Source organism: Schistocerca gregaria, chromosome 3 (genome assembly GCF_023897955.1).
Source record: "Schistocerca gregaria isolate iqSchGreg1 chromosome 3, iqSchGreg1.2, whole genome shotgun sequence".
NCBI classification, from domain to species: domain Eukaryota; kingdom Metazoa; phylum Arthropoda; class Insecta; order Orthoptera; family Acrididae; genus Schistocerca; species Schistocerca gregaria.
The window spans coordinates 576,263,675-576,279,203 of record NC_064922.1 but is presented as its reverse complement, the minus strand read 5'-3'; positions in this window follow the sequence as shown (position 1 = coordinate 576,279,203).

Below are 15,529 nucleotides of genomic sequence, written 5' to 3'. Positions count from 1 at the left end.
CAGTTGTGAGTCAGTGATGTTAGTCATGGGATACTATGTTATTACGTCTTGATACCGCCACAATTTCGGAACGGTAAATTATTCAAGATCTTTAGTTATTGGTATTATTTTTGATTTGCTTTTGAGTCTGAAGAGAGTAATTATATAATTCAGCTCAGTAAATAACTCATTACATTACCTTCCTATATATGGTAAATTCACTGTCGATTATACTAATTGCTGATACTGTTCGTAATAGTTTAGTCATCTAAATAGAAATCTTTATATACTTTCCATTTAACATTACTCACTTACTATAATATGTAGAGTGAGGCCATTAATTCCACATTTCAAATCCTCTAGTGTCCTCACTACATTCACGCCTCTGAAATTCCATGATCCTACTCGTGAAATGTCATCCTTTGTTGATTTTCCAATATTTTTCTGGTTATCACTCACATCGTCTTATCCCCTACCAGATACCTGAATGGGAGACTTGCATGTTATGTTTCCTGAATATAGTGGTTTACATTATTTTCCAGTGGTTTACATTATTTTCTGTATTCCCATGTCATTGATCATTGTTGGGTCTCCCATATTTTGGGATAGTTTCCCACCCCAACGACATGTTAGTGACCCGGAATTCTAACCTGAAATTCGTCGTTTGCGATTCCCGTGAGTTGTTTACGTATAATATCTAACAGTGGCTGATATTGAAACCAGGTTCCTGTTATTTTCGTCTATTAATCAAGGTTGTCACCCAGATAAATACAAGCTTGGGTAAGTGCCCTGTTTCTTTCGATTATTAACCTGGAGCACTGAGTTTGTTTTTCGTCAGACTAGACAAGTTAGTACAGTTCCTACCAAATATTTTTACTCCTGGAAAAATCTATTCATTGTTCTGCATTTGCCCCTTGTGGTGAAATTTCCTTACTATTCTTATGCACATTTCACTTTACAGTAGAACTAATGGCGATGCTAGTAAGGTGTTCGCCTCAGTGTGTTTGTTGTTGAGGTGATCTACAGTCTTCAGCAGCGACAACAATGCTTTCGTTACGTCGATTATGGCCACCGGTGCTGTAGACCTTTCATCTAAAGTCTTAGAATGCCACTGTATCTGTGAGAATGTTGTGGGAACTAGAGACCACCAAGGTGGTATTCCTTACGTGAATATTTCAAGGCTGATTCATAGTGAAGAATGCTTGAAACTGATACGCCAATGGAGGGTCCAGATGGGTGGCTCACTGCGGTGGTCGTCTGAGCAAGTATTCCAGTTGTATTTGGCCACCGCCTGGAAGTGTATTTGTGAAAAAAAAATCACGTTTAAAATCACAGAACGGGAGAACTGTAGAGGGCATATCCTTAAACACTGGGACAGGTCTGTCAACAGTTCGTATAAGCCACTGCGTTGTGACCACTCCCACCACAGTGTTTTGTAGCCTAACTGCAGTAGGACCTTCCACTATAATCCTGTCTAACGTTCTACAGAGAAACGGTTTGGTATCCTGTTAGTGGCAACCGGTGCTAGCTGAGACAAGCCGTTTGTAGTCAGTACGAAATCCAGTTCATCGATTGAGAACATTCACTGTTACTTGTACGTGGACATGTAGTTTAAATACGTATTGCTCGAGATACAGAACGCGTCACTGAAAATATTGCGGTCTGTTGTTGTTGTTGTTGTTGTTGTGGTCTTCCGTCCTGAGACTGGTTTGATGCTGCTTCATCTACCAGTACGTACTTCAGCCTACATTCTTCTGAATATGCTTACTGTATTCATCTCTTGGTCTCCCTCTCCTATTTTTAACTTCCACGCTGCCCTCAAATACTAAATTGGTGAACCCTTGATGCCTCGGAACAAGTCTTACCATCCGACCACTTCTTCTAGTCAAATTGTGCCACAAACTCCTCTTCCCTCCAATTCTATTCAATACCTCCTCATTAGTTATGTGATCCACCCATCTAATCTCCAGCATTCTTCTGTAGCACCACATTTCAAAAGCTTCTATTCTCTTCTTGTACAAAATATTTTTCGTCCATGTATCACTTCCGTACATGGCTATACTCCATATAAATATTCTCATACACGACTACCTGACACTTAAATCTATATTCGATGTAAACAAATTTCTGTTCTTCTCAGACGCTTTCCTTGCCATTTCCAGCCTCCCTAAATAGCAAAAATCCTTTACTACTTTAAGAGTCTCACTCGGTAATCTAAATCCCTCAGCGTCACCTGAGTTAACTCGAATACATTCCATTATCCTCGTTTTGCTTTTTTTGATGTTCCTCTTATCTCCTCCTTTCATGACACGGTCCATTCCGTTCAACTGCTCTTCCAAGTCCTTTGCTGTCTGACAGAATTACAATGTCATCGGCGAATCTTAAAGTTTTTATTTCTTCCCCTTGGATTTTAATACCTCCCCCGAATTTTTCTTTTGTTTCCTTTATTGCTTCCTCAATATACAGATTGAATAACATGGGGGAGAGGCTACAACCCTGTCTGATTCACTTCCCAGCCGCTGCTTCCCGTTCATGTCCCTCGACTCTTATAACTGCCATCTGCTTTCTGTACAAATTGTAAAAACCCTTTCGCTCCCTGCATTTTACCACTCACATCTTCAGAATTCTACAGTCTCGAACCGAGCGACTGCTACGTTCGCAGGTTCGAATCCTGCCTCGGGCATAGATGTGTGAGATGTCCTTAGGTTAGTTAGGTTTCATTAGTTCTTAGTTCTAGGCGACTGATGACCTCCGAAGTTAAGTCGCATAGTGTTCAGAGCCATTTGCGCCATTTTGAACCTTCAGAATTTGAAAGAGATATTCCAGTCAACATTGTCAAAAGTTTTCTCTAAGTCTACAAATGTTAGAAACGTAGGTTTGCCTTTTCTAAGTCTAGCTTCTAAGATAAGTCGTAGAGCCAGTATTGACTCACGAGTTCCAATTTTCCTACGGAATCAAAACTGATCTTCACCGAGGTCGGCTTCTGCCTGTTTTTCCAGTCGTCTGTAGAGAATTCGCATTAGTATTTTGCAGCCGTGATTTATTAAACTGATAGTTCGGTCATTTTCACATTTATCAACACCTGCTTTCTTTGGCATTCTATTATTATATATTCTTCTTGAAGTCTGAGGGTACTTCGCCTGTCTCATACATTTTGCTCACAAGATGGTAAAGTTTTGTCAGGGTTGGCTCTCCCAATGCTGTCACTAGCTCTAATGGAATGTTGTCTACTACCGGGGTTTTGTTTCGACTTAGGTCTTCAAGTACTCTGTCAAGCTCTTCACGCATTTCATCTTCATCTACATCCTCTTCCATTTCCATAATATTGTCTTCAATAACATCAGTAACTGGGTTACCATATGAGCTCCCAATATCTATACGACTGGTTCTCTTTTCTGCAAAGGGTCTATCTATCTCGCGGTGGTCTAGCGGTTCAGGCGCTCAGTCCGGAACCGCGCGACAGCTACGGTCGCAGGTTTGAATCCTGCCTCGGGCGTGGATGTGTGTGTTGTCCTTAGGTTAGTTAGGTTTAAGTAGTTATAAGTTCTAGAGGACTGATGACCACAGAAGTTAAGTCGCATAGTGCTCAGGGCCATTTGAACCATTTTTAACCATCTATCTATCTCACCCCTAGTGAGATAAGTTTTACAACCTTACATCTGTCGTCTAGCCATGCCTGGTTAGCAACTTTGCACTTCCTGCCAATCTAATTTTTGAGACGATTCAATTCATTTTTGCCTGCTTCATTTACTCCATTTTCATATTTTCTAGTTTCCTAAATTAAATTTAATATTTCTTCTGTTACTCAAGAATTTCTACTAGCCCTCGCCTATTTACGGACTTGATCCTCTGCTGCCTTCACTATTTCATCCCTCAAAGCTACCCATTCTTCTTCTACCGTATTTCTTTCCCCCATTAATGTCAATGGTTCCCTTATGCTTTCCCTGAAACTCTGTACAACCTCTGGTTTAATCAGTTTATCCACGTCCTATCTCCTTAAATTCCCACCTTTTTGCAGTTTCCTCAGTTTTAATCTACAGCTCATAACCAATAGATTGTGGTCAGAGTCCACATCTGCCCCGGGAAATGTCTTACAATTTAAAACCTGGTTCTTAAATCTCTGTCTTACCATTATACACTCCTGGAAATGGAAAAAAGAACACATTGACACCGGTGTGTCACACCCACCATACTTGCTCCAGACACTCCGAGAGGGCTGTACAAGCAATGAGCACACGCACGGCACAGCGGACACACCAGGAACCGCGGTGTTGGCCGTCGAATGGCGCTAGCTGCGCAGCATTTGTGCACCGCCGCCGTCAGTGTCAGCCAGTTTGCCGTAGCATACGGAGCTCCATCGCATACTTTAACACTGGTAGCATGCCGCGACAGCGTGGACGTGAACCGTATGTGCAGTTGACGGACTTGAGCGAGGGCGTATAGTGGGCATGCGGGAGGCCGGGTGGACGTACCGCCGAATTGCTCAACACGTGGGGCGTGAGGTCTCCACAGTACATCGATGTTGTCGCCAGAGGTCGGCGGAAGGTGCACGTGCCCGTCGACCTGGCACCGGACCGCAGCGACGCACGGATGCACGCCAAGACCGTAGGATCCTACGCAGTGCCGTAGGGGACCGCACCGCCACTTCCCAGCAAATTAGGGACACTGTTGCTCCTGGGGTATCGGCGAGGACCATTCGCAACCGTCTCCATGAAGCTGGGCTACGGTCCCGCACACCGTTAGGCCGTCTTCCGCTCACGCCCCAACATCGTGCAGCCCGCCTCCAGTGGTGTCGCGACAGGCGTGAATGGAGGGACGAATGGAGACGTCTCGTCTTCAGCGATGAGAGTCGCTTCTGCCTTGGTGCCAATGATGGTCGTATGCGTGTTTGGCGCCGTGCAGGTGAGCGCCACAATCTGGACTGCATACGACCGAGGCACACAGGGCCAACACCCGGCATCATGGTGTGGGGAGTGATCTCCTACACTGGCCGTACACCTCTGGTGATCGTCGAGGGGACACTGAATAGTGCACGGTACATCCAAACCGTCATCGAACCCATCGTTCTACCATTCCTAGACCGGCAAGAGAACTTGCTGTTCCAACAGGACAATGCAGGTCCGCATGTGTCGCGTGCCACCCAACGTGCTCTAGAAGGTGTAAGTCAACTACCCTGGCCAGCAAGATCTCCGGATCTGTCCCCCATTGAGCATGTTTCGGACTGAATGAAGCGTCGTCTCACGCGGTCTGCACGTCCAACACGAACGCTGGTCCAACTGAGGCGCCAGGTGGCAATGGCATGGCAAGTCGTTCCACAGGACTACATCCAGCATCTCTACGATCGTCTCCGTGGGAGAATAGCAGCCTGCATTGCTGCGAAAGGTGGATATACACTGTACTAGTGCCGACATTGTGCATGCTATGTTGCCTGTGTCTATGTGCCTGTGGTTCTGTCAGTGTGATCATGTGATGTATCTGACCCCAGGAATGTGTCAATAAAGTTTCCCCTTCCTGGGACAATGAATTCACGGTGTTCTTATTTCAATTTCCAGGAGTGTATAATCTATCTTAAACCTGTCAGTATCTCCAGGCTTCTTCATTGTATACAACCCTCTATTATGATTCTTGAACAAGTGTTAGCTATGATTAAGTTGTGCTCTGTGCAAAATTCTACCAGGCGGCTTCTTCTTTTATTCCTTACCCCCATTCCACATTCACCTACTGCGTTTCCTTCATTTCATTATCTTAATATGGTGTTGCAGTCATCCATGACTATTAAATTTTACGTCTCCCTTCACTATCTGAATAATTTCTTCTTTCTCATCATACATGTCTTCAATTTCTACGTATCGGCAGAGCTAGCTGCCATATGAACTTGTACTACTGTAGTAGGCGTGGGCTTCGTGTCTGTCCTGGCCACAATAATGCGTTCACTATGCTGTTTGTAGTAGCTTACCCGCACTCCTATTTTCCTATTCATTATTAAACCTATTCCTGCATTATCCCTATTTGATTTTGTGTTTATAACCCTGTATTCACCTGACCAAAAGTCTTCTTCCTCCTGCCGCCGAACTTCGCTAATTCCCACTATATCTAAGTTTAACCCATCCATTTCACTTTTTAAATTTTCATTTCTACCTGCCCGATGAATGGATCTGACATTCCACGCTCCTATCCGCAGAATGCCAGTTCCTTTCTCCTGATAAAGACGTCCTCATGAGTTGTCCCCGCCCGGAGATCCGAGTGGGGGACTATTTTACTTCCGGAATATTTTACCCAAGAGGACGCCATCATCATTTAACCATACAGTAAAGCTGCATGCCCCCGGAAAAATTACGGCTGTAGTTTCCGCTTGCTTTCAGCCGTTCGTAGTACCAGCAGGGCAAGGCCGTTTTGGTTAGTGTTACAAGGCCAGATCAGTCAATCATCCACACTGTAGCCCCTGCAACTACTGAAAAGGCTGCTGCCCCTCTTCAGGAACCACACGTTTGTCTGGTCTCTCAACAGGTACCCCTCCGTTGTGGTTCACCTACGGTACGGCTATCTGTATCGCTGAGGCACGCAAGCCTCCCCACAAACGGCAAGGTCTATGGTTCATGGGGAGCTAGTCTAGTAAAAACGAAAGGAAGGATGCAATTTACGGTTCTGTCTGAGAACACCATTGCTATAGAAAGAGCACTGGAGCCGATATGAGAAAACAGAAGAAAAATGGTGATGTGATCTTGTTTTAGGATTCATCCCAGTGTTTACGACAAGTCTCAAATTCAAATCACAAAGTAGACATATGTACGTGTTCCATCCTCCATAATTGTCTGACTTGTCACTGCCATCGATATTCTTTCTGCATTTTACGTCATTTAAGTAACTTGACTGTTTAAAGGAAGGGTCACCCACTATGCTGAGGACGATATACGATATCAAAGCGAACGGGACTTCAGTTAAATAAGCAAAACAGAAGATGGCACATTATACCTTATGTGCAAATATAAAGGAATCGAATGTCTTAGACTGTTTTCGTTTTCTTTCCGTCAAATGATACACGCTTTTAATCTTCTTATTTTTAGTATGGACGGCACGCTATGCATGTGTGATAAAGTTTTTTTGCAATAATGCGTAATTCCTTAACTGCACTCTGAGCAAAGACATTGTGAGCATGAGTACCGGTCTCTTAGCATAAGGTCCACGTTTCTTTTATCCAGTACAATACAACAATAATGTACTGAAACGGGTTGTTTCAAATGTGATCGACACTACGACGTCAAATGTTTTAATGTTAGAAGCAAAATAAAATATTCTGTCAAACATGTGTAAATACAGCTAATGCTAATAATACATTCACCTGCGATAATTAAAAGTTTAACATTTTGATGCGCTAACAGAAGGAAGAAAGCTACTCTGCGTCGGAAATGAATACGAGAATAAAGCTAGCGTTTTCTGCGTGTTCTCATCTTTTATTCTTTTCAGGAACTGTCCTGTCTCAACTTCATTTCCGTTTCAAAATGAAACGCTGAGAACGTCATTTCACTACATTACACTACAGACGCCGAGAAATAAATGCTCTCTGCGAGACTTCCTAACGAACTGTCGTAATTAGGGAAATGGGAAATTCTGTCTGAAGTAATTTCTCAGGAAGAGTCACTGTTCATTGGCAAGTAGTGCTTCTGCGTGGTACTTCAGTCAATGAAACTGTAAAAGCTCTCTGTGTTGTAATTTAGCCTTCCGCGATTGATAACTACACGTGAATTCTTGCATGAACAAACACACGCACTCGAAACCATAACCTCTCCCACACACACACGTGTACAGAAAACGAGAAGCGCACGAAAGTAGATAGGAACCCTGTATGGTTTCTGTTAAATTGGATGTGACTTCACTAGTAGCAAACGGAAATTTAAGTTCCACTTAAAATTGGTCTTGGTTAAGGATGCCCTCTTTACATGTGAATAAAATCCAAAGGAAATAATATTATTACGCGATCAGTTTACCCTCAGTTTTGATTCTTTACAGAAACGCACTAGTGTCGCATTGGAACTTACCTTGGCTTGTGAAGTGGTCTATTGATTGTGGCCTAGGAATTTAACCTTGTGACAGCAGAGCATAAAAAAAGAAGACGACAAAACAGCCGCTGCTAGAAAGTCTGGCGGAGAACATACCTACCATAATCTGTAAATAATTTGGTAACGTTAAGAAATACTTCATGTTATAATAAATCGCTCACAACATAAATAGCTCCAATTGAACTAACGATCGAGTTAATGCCCGAGAATATATCTCTAATTATCTCTGCACAACGCATTAATGCAAACCTCGTTACTGCTCAGTGCTATTATTTTGCAAAAGTAATGCTCCATTTAAAGCAGTTGGAGAAGGAAACAAAAAGCAATGAGGACAAATGACTTTCTTCTAACGTAAGGATTATTACTTGAACCCAATAAGCAGACGGATTTAACGCAGGACAACCAGGTCAATATCACATAATTTATGTATAATCAGCACCATCTTACAACGACCTGCTACATAACGTTAATCTGAGACAAAGAATCATTACAAGCGCTAAACCTTTTCGTGAATCAGTTTCAGACGCCCATCGTGAATCAGAAACTACACGGAAACAAAACGATAACTGCCCCATATTGATCACAAGCGCTAGTGCCACTCTGCTAATCATTCTATAGATTCGCCTAAACAACCACACTGTTCCTGTATATCTCACGAGGTCACAAAGTAACACATTCCTTTGTATTCTAGAGTCGGCATATAGAAATTATTTTCGATGCTCAGTACCTCTTCATGAGTACAAAACATTGGTTCGTTTTTGGTATCGCTCTCCATCTTTTTCAGAGTCATGAGATTCTTTCTCGATTGAAAGCACACTACATCGCACACAGGCGAAACTACTTCACTCCAGAACAACACGAATATAACAGACTGATGCACAATTCCTTGTCTTCTTGCCCAGCTGGCAAGCCACGCGTCTTGACAACGCAGTCGCTGGACCTTGGGTGAGCCACTCTCGTCCTAATGACCTTAGACGAATACACTAATGTAGCCAAAGCAGCAGTGAATAGGTGGAAATCGATCGATGTGTCACAGATATAGTTGCAAAGATTGCTCGCGGCACAGAAGCGACGAAAAAAAAATTGGAAATGGTCAACTACAATGAGCGTCTCTCAACTGGAGTGCCGAATCTCTATGGAAATATGTCTTTGTCTCGACGTAAGAAACAAATTGTGGTTGTGTGTGTCACGCAACTCTCCATGCTACTCTATCCGGTAAAACCCTTTTCATCTCCCATTAACTACTGCAATTTACATGCTTCTGAATCACCGTACTATGTTCATCTCTTGGTCTCCCTCTATAATTTTTACCCGAGACGCTTCCCTCCAATACTAAATTCATGATCTCTTGACGTCCCAGTAAGTGTCGTATCACCTACACTTTCAGAAAAGACTTCCTAACTTTTAAATCTGTATTCGATGTTAACAAATATGTCGTCTTTAGAGACGCTTTTCTTACCATTCCAAGTCTACATTTTATATGCTCTCTACTTCGATCATCATCACTTATTCTGCTGCCAAAATACCAGACCTAGTAACTACTTTCTCTCTCTTGCCTTAGCATCACCCCTAGTTTAGTCGACTACAATCCATTACCCATGTTTTTCTCTTGTTGATGTTCATTTTATCTACACCTTTCAAAACAGTGTCCAGTCCATTCAACTGTTTTTCCAAGTTCTTTGCTGTCTCTGACAGAATTAAATGTCATTGACAAACCAGAAAGTTTTTATTTCTTACCTATGAACATTAATTCCTATTCCAAACTTGTCTTTGGTTTCTCTACTGCTTGCTCAATGCACAGATTAAATAACATAAATTTTCACATCTGCGAACACCTGTTTTCTTTGCGACTGGAATTATTAAATTCTTTTTGACGTCTGAGGCTATGTCACCAGTGTCATACATCCTGCACAGCAGATAGAAGACTTCCCTTATGGCTCGATATCCCAAGGGTATCAGTAGTTCTAACGGAATGTTGTCTACTCACGGGGCCTTCTTTCGACTTAGGTCTTTCAGTGCTTTCGCAAATTCTTCACGCAGTATCATACCTTACATGTGATCTTCATCTACGACCTCTTCCATTTCCTAATATTACCCTCGAGTATATGTCGCTAGGAGAGACCCTCTATATGTTGCTTCCACGTTTCTGCGTTCCCTTTTCTGCTTAGGACCGGTTTTCTATCTGAGCTCTTGATAATCACACAGGTGCTTCTGTTCTCTCCAAAGACCTCTTTAGTTTTCTTGTAGGCTGTATCTATGTTTCCCCTAGTGAAATGTGTTACTAAATCCCTATTTGTCCTCTAGCCATTCCTTCTTAGCCATTTTGAACTTCCTGTCAGTCTTTCTTTTTTAGACGCTTTGATACCTTTCGCGTCCGTCATTTGCTAGATCATTATATTTTCCCCTTTCACCAGTTAAATTCAATGTCTCCTGTGATATCCAAGAATACATACCAGGCCTTGTCTTTCCACCAATGCGATCTTCTGCTGCCTTCACTATTTCGTCCCCTCAGAGGTATCCCTTCGTTTTCTACTGTATTTGTTTCCCTGATCCAACCAATCTTTGCCTAACTCTCCATCTGAAATTCGTAGTAGCCTCTGGGTCGTTCAAACTATCCAGATCCCATCTCATAAAATTGCTAACATTTTGCATAAGCACTGAATGGTGGCCGGAGTCCACAAGTGGACGTGGAGGTGTACTATAATTTAAATTCTTGTTACAAAGTCTCTGCCTTATCATGTAATCAATCTGGAACCACCCAATGTCACCGGATCTGTTCCACGTATACAACCTTCTTTCACGATTCTTCAACCGAATGTTAACGACGATTAAAATGCTACCAGGCGGCTTCCTCTTTCATTCCGTTCCCCCAATACGTATGGACCTACAATTTTACCTCCTCTCCGTTTCCCTACTATCGAATTCCTGTCCCACATCACAATTAAATTTTCATCTTCCATAACCATTTTAATAACTTCATTTATCTCATCACACATTTATCCAGTCTTCTCACCATTTGCCAAACTAGCTAGCATATAAACTTGTAGTACTGTCGTGGGCCTTGGCTTTCCTCTGTCTTGTCTAAGATAATCTGTTTACTATGCGGTTCGTAGGAATGTACCCAGATTCCTATAATTTTATTTTTAGGCATCAGTAATCTGATAGGTTTGGCGCGGCCCGCCCAGAATTCCTCTCCTATCTACATCTCAGAGTAGCACTTGCAACCTACATCATCAAATATTTCTGGGTGTATTTCAATCTCAGTCGCCCTCTACAGTTTTTGTCCTCTACTGCTCCACCTAGTACCATAGAAGTCATTCCCTTTTGTCTTCACAGGTTTCCTGTCACCCTTTCCCTTCTCCCTGTCAGTTTTCCCCACGTATTTATTTCCTCCCTGATACTGCCCAGAACCTTCTTATTGCTTTCAACATTCGCCTGTAGCATCACATCTGAAATGCTTCGATTCTCTTCTGTTCCGGTTTTCCCATAGTCCATGTTTCACTACCATACAATGCTGTGCTCCAAACGTAGATTCTCAGAAATGTATTCCTCAAATGAAGGCCTATGGTACTAGTAGACTTCTGTTCGCCTGGAACGCCCTTTCTGACGGTACTAGACTGCTTTTGATGTCTTCCTTACTCAGTTGGTCATCTTGCTGTCTATGTAGCAGAATTCCTTAATTTCATCTACTTCGTGACCGTCAAACCTGATGTTAAGTTCCTCGCTGTTCTCATTTCTGCTACTTCTCCTTCCTCTCGTCGTCTTTATTCGATTTACTCTTAATCCACATTCTGCACTCATTATACTGTCCATTCCATTCAGTAGATTCTGTAATTCATCTTCAATATCACTGAGGATAGCATTGGCTACAGCAAATATTATCGCAAAATGCTCTCATCCTGAATTTTAATCCTACTCTCGAACTTTTCTCTGATTTATGACATTTGTTCTTTCGATCTATGGATTGAGCAGCAGGAGTAAAAGACCGCATCCCTTTTTACACCCTTTTTAACCCGAGCATATTGTCCTCGTTGTTCCACTCTATTTGTCCCTCTTGGTTTTTGCTCATATCGTATATTACCCGTCTCTTCATTTACCTTAAACTTATTTTCCTCAGCATTTCGAACATCTTGCACCATTTTCGATCCCGAAAGCTTTTTCCAGGTCGACAAATCCTATGAACGTGTCTTGATTTTTCTATAGTATTGTCTCTATTACCAGGCGCAATGGCAGAATTACCTGTCTGGTACATTTACCTTTCCTAAAGATTAACTGATCGTCATTTAACAGATCCTCAACCTTTACCATTCTCCTGCCTCTTACTTATGTAGCAACTTGTATTGCATGCATGAGCTGTTAAACTGATAATGGGATAGTTCTCGCACTTCTCAGCTCTTGAAGTCTTCGGTATGTTTTGGATGATCATTTTCCGATAGTCGGATGGTGTGTCACCAGACCCATAAATTCGACACACAAAAATTAATAGTCGTTTTGCTGCCACTTCCTCCCATGATTTTATACATTCTGATGTAATGTTACTATCGCTTCTGTGCTATTTGATCTTAGGTCTTCCAAAGCCCTTTTAAAATATGATTCTAATGCTGTATCTACTATCTCTGCCCTGTCGACTCCTGTTTCTACTTCTATCACATCAGACAAATCTTCTCCCTCATAGAGGCCTTCAATGTTCTCTTTCCACCTATCTGCTCTGTCCTCTGCATTTAACAGTGGAATTCACATTGCCCTCTTAATGTTACCACCCTTGCTTTTATTTTTACCTAAGGTTATTGTGACTTTTCTATATGCTGAGTGAGTCATTCCTACAATGACCCCTTTTTAGATTTCTTCACATTTTCACTGTAGACATTTCGCTTTAGCTTCCTTGCACTTCATATTTCCGTACATATTTCAGGCCACTGAAGATGCCTTGCTGAGATTAAAGGCGAAACGTATATGGCACGAAAAGTTGGTTTCATTCATTTATAGTTACACGGTCCATAAGTAAAAATTATCGATCGTAATACCTATTCGATATCGTCATATTGTTTCTCTATCTCGTCGTCTTCGGCTTCCGACGTCAGAAAGTATACCTGAACTGTCGTTGTTAGAGTTGGTATGGTGTCGATTCTGATCAAAACAATCCTATCACTAAACTGTTCACTTTGACACAGTATCTTCCCTACCTTCTTCCTATTCACCACGAAATCTACTCTCGTTCTACCATATTATGCTGTTCTTCGCAGTGCCCTGTGCTCATCTGACCAGATATCCTTCTCTTCTTTGCATTTCACTTCGTTGGCACCCATTATATCTAGACTGAGCCTTGCATTTAACTTTCCAGAATTTATAGCCTCCCTACCACGTTCAAACTTCGGACATTACACGTCCCGACACGTACAACGTTATCTTTTAAGCTGGTTATTCAAACTCTTTTTCACATGTCCACTGAGCCCTTGGCAGTCCCCTCCCGGAGATCCGAATGAGGGACTACGCCAGAATCTTTTGCCAATGAGAGATCATGATGACGCTTTTCCATTTACAGGCCACGTTTCCTGTGGATATGTGTTGTGTGTACTTTATTATTCATTATTAAACCTACTCCCTCATCGCTCTTATTTGACTTTGAATTTACAACCATGTACTAACTTGACCAAAAGTCCTTGACCTCCTGATACCATACATCACTATTTTCCAATATCTCTAATTTCATCCTACCTACTTCTCCTTTTAAATTTTGTAACCTACCTGCGCTATTAATGGATGTAACCTCGCACCTGCCCATCCGTAGAGCACCAGTTTTGTTCCTCACAATGACGACATCCTGCTGAGGAGTCTCTACCAAGAGGACAGAATGGGGGACATTTTACCTCCGGAATATTTTCCCCAAGAGGATGCCATCTTCATTTAACCAAGCAGTAAAGCTGCATGCCCTCGGACGAGATTGCGGCCGTAGCTTCCCACTTGCTTTCAGCCGTTTGCAACGGCACAGAAATGCCTTTTTGGTTATTGTTACAACGCTACATCAGTCAATCATCTACACTGTTGCCCCAGCAAGGTTGCACCTGTGATACGGCTATCTGTATCGCTGAGACACGTAAGCCACCGCACCAACGGTAAGGTCCGTGGTTCGTGGATCGTAGATAAATACTTTTGGGAAGTCTGGATAACTCCAAATTCTGTGAATGAAGTGAGAGGGATCTACTGATATATCGAATAAATAACTCAAGGTAGTATTAAGAAGACAATATAAATTATTTTCAGGTAAATTAAAATATATTATGTACTTGCAAGTTAGAGGATGACTTGCGACATATGGTGATTAAACATCTGTATAACTAAAGAACGAATGTAGTAGGAACTGAAGATTTTGGTGAAGAGCTAATTGCTGGAAGTTGATATCTCTTCTTTTTTTTAAGAAATGAGCTGAGCTAGACAAGAACTCTGTGATATTCATGTTTATTTTTAACAGAAGACTTTCAGCAGTGGGTAACCGTAATAAAAGATACATTCCTACAAATATGTGCATCTCTCCAACGACCATTGATGGAAAAATTGCTTTTCTCCAGGCATAGACTACTGCAAGAAGGCTACCAAATTCCTTCCTATAACTTGTGTAGAAATGAAAAGAACAGACGCTTTTAAATTTTTGGCTGATTTTAGTTCATTACCAGTTAGTGCCGCCGGGTTTCGTGTCTTCAGTGAACTGAACATGAACAGGAAAATTGAGAAAAGCAAATTTTCCGTCAATCATTTGGTAACTAGATTATTCTCAAAAGGATACACGGGAAAAAAAACTGTTCACGTTTACACACCAAGACACGAAGAACAGCATGAAGATATTGAGTGAGCAAAAGGGGAACTGAAACGGTGTCTCGGTAGAAAAAGTTAATAGACAATCTTTCAGTTGTGAAGAAAGACTAACAGCGGAAAAATAGAAGGAAAGAACAAAGATATACACATGAGGTAGGAGTAATAGTCGTCGTGTTCTGAAATAACTTTCAGGAATTAGTAGCTAATCCACTGTTCAAGAAGCACAACCGGAGGTGATTTACTTGGAAAAAGTCTGGAGACAAGCATGGATCGTGACATTTCCGTCACAGCCCACATTTCCTTCTCGGGCAATTTTATTAAAACTTTGATCATTGGGGTAAGTTGGCTTCTTTGCAATTGATCTGCGCCAAGCCGCTTATAGGACGACCAGGCGATAGAATAGCCTAGCTAATTAGTAGATAGTCGCAGTACTGCAGATGCTGAAACGATAGATACCAACACTGAGAAAAGAACTTTGAGAGAGGCGCTTGTCTCACGCAGTGTTGCAAGCGTTGTGGCCACCGAACGCGAATTTGTGTATGAAAATAATAGTACTGATAGCAGTTCACAAAATAGAAGCCAAAGAGTAAGAGAAAGTCTGATGGGTAAGAAAATGAGGCCACAACAGTATAACAAAGGTATCAAAGACAGTTTTACAGACACTAACTGCTGATCATATTGTA